The 2,161-nt window shown below is 41.6% G+C and overlaps 1 non-coding gene across 1 annotated transcript; it reads right to left on the bottom strand.

The window, feature by feature from the left end:
• Positions 1-282: 282 nt before the first annotated feature.
• Positions 283-389, bottom strand: LOC148564739 (small nucleolar RNA R71). The gene has a single exon (XR_015883864.1). It is a non-coding gene; the product is annotated as a small nucleolar RNA R71 (small nucleolar RNA).
• Between the last annotated feature and the right edge of the window lie 1,772 nt (positions 390-2,161).

Genomic DNA, 2,161 nt, shown 5'->3' on the forward strand with positions numbered 1-2,161 from the left:
ACATATTTTGAAATAAAGACCGCACTGCTAAACTTGATGCCCAAGTTTTATGGCCTACCTGCTCAAGAGCCTATCAAGCACTTGAGAGATTTCCAGGCAGCCTGTTCTACTGTCAGGCGTGATGGTACTGATGAAACTTCAATTTTGCTGAAAGCTTTCCCGATTTCTCTCGAGGGAAAAGCAAGAGAGTGGTACTACACTCAACCTCTGGCAAATGTATCCAACTGGGATACACTCAGAAGGGAGTTTTTGGAGAAATTCTTTCCATCTGAAGTTACTGATAAACTGAGGAAGGGTATTTCCACAATTGTTCAGGATGACAATGAAACTCTCTTTGAATACTGGGAGCGTTTCAATAATCTTCTAGAAGCATGCCCCCACCACAGGATTGACAAGATAGTGTTGCTTAGCTATGTCACACAGGGCATGAGGCCCCAAGATAAGACCACATTGGAATGTGCTAGCAATGGGTCTATGAAGAAGTACAAGACCACTGATGAGGCTTGGCAATTGATCAGTGATTTAGCTGAATCTACTAGGAATCACAGGCAAAAGCAAGGCCGTTCAAAAGCCGTTGCAGAAGTATCCTCTAACAGAGAGACTGCTGCTCTAGCTCAGAGTATATGTGAGATGACCAACTTGCTGAAGCAGATGCAATTGAATCAACAACAAGCTCAGCAAGCTCAACCTCCTCCGCCACAGCAAAACCAACAACTAGTCCCACAAAGAATTTGCAGAATCTGTGCTGATTATAGCCATTACACTAATGAATACCCGCAGCTCCAATAAGAAGACAACATGGTGGCATCCACTCATAACTTCTATGACCGCCCCAACCAAGGGTACAATCAAAGTGAAAATAATAACCATGGATGGCAGGACAATTCTAACCAGAATTGGAGGGACAACAATAACAGAGGAGGCAGAGATAATCAGGGAAATCAGAGGTGGAATATTAACAACAACAGGCAGTAGAATCAACCTTATAGAGCACCTCACCTGAGGCAAAATCAAGGACCACAGAACAATCAACAGCAGACATCTCAATTTACTCATTCTTCTTTCTCTCCTAATGAAGAGCTACTACAATCTTTTGAGCGAAGACAACAGACCATGGAAAATAACATGAATAGTATTAATGCCAGTCTGAATGGTCTCACCTCTACTTTGCAAGCTCTTATGTCACAGATTGGATCAACACAAAATTCTAGTAACCAACCTTCAAGCTCCACTGGAATCCCCTCTCAACCATTACCCAATCCAAAGGGAGGCATTACTGCCATCACCCTAAGGTCTGGAACCACACTGCAGGAGAGGAATCAGGAGGAACCAAGCCCACCAGAACACACCTCAGCTGAAGAGGTAATAGAAATAGAAGTTGTTGAAGAGGAAGAGGACATACAGGACATAGCTGAAGAAGAAATAGCTCAACCACAGGAGGAAGCACCAAAAGGCGCAGACACCACAGAGAACACTACTCCAATTCCATTTCCACAACTTGCAAGGAAGCCCAGGAAGCAGCTGGAACCCGACCCCAAAATGGTAGAAATATTCAAAAAGGTTGAGGTAACTGTTCCTCTTTTTGATGTTATTCAGCAGGTACCTAAATATGCAAAGTTTCTAAAAGACTTATGTATCCATAAAGACAAAATTAATGAATTAGAAACTATTCCTTTAGGTAGTTATATATCTGCTTTAATGGGAGGATTACCTGAAAAATGTAGTGATCCAGGTCCTTGTATAGTTAGCTGTACTATTGGTGGTGTAGTAATTTATGATTGCATGTGTGATTTAGGAGCATGTGTCAGTATAATGCCTTTGTCTATATATGATATTTTGAGGCTCCCTCCCTTAAAAAGGTCGGCAGCTTGTTTTGTGTTAGCAGATAAAAGCATTATTACAGTGGCTGGAGTTGCTGAAGATGTTTTGGTGAACATTAAAGGACTTACATTTCCCACTGATTTTTATATCTTAGAGATGCCCCATAATGATTCAGATAAGCCATCATTAATCCTACTTGGGAGACCATTCCTGAAGACATCAAAATTCAAATTGGATGCCTTTTCAGGAACACACTCCTTTGAAATAGATGGCCGCATAGTAATCTTCAATCTGAATGGAGTCATTGACAAACCCCCAGAAGATCATTCCATCTTTCAGT

Source organism: Arachis ipaensis, chromosome B5, assembly GCF_059453495.1.
Source record: "Arachis ipaensis isolate K30076 ecotype BB chromosome B5, ASM5945349v1, whole genome shotgun sequence".
In the NCBI taxonomy this organism is placed as follows: domain Eukaryota; kingdom Viridiplantae; phylum Streptophyta; class Magnoliopsida; order Fabales; family Fabaceae; genus Arachis; species Arachis ipaensis.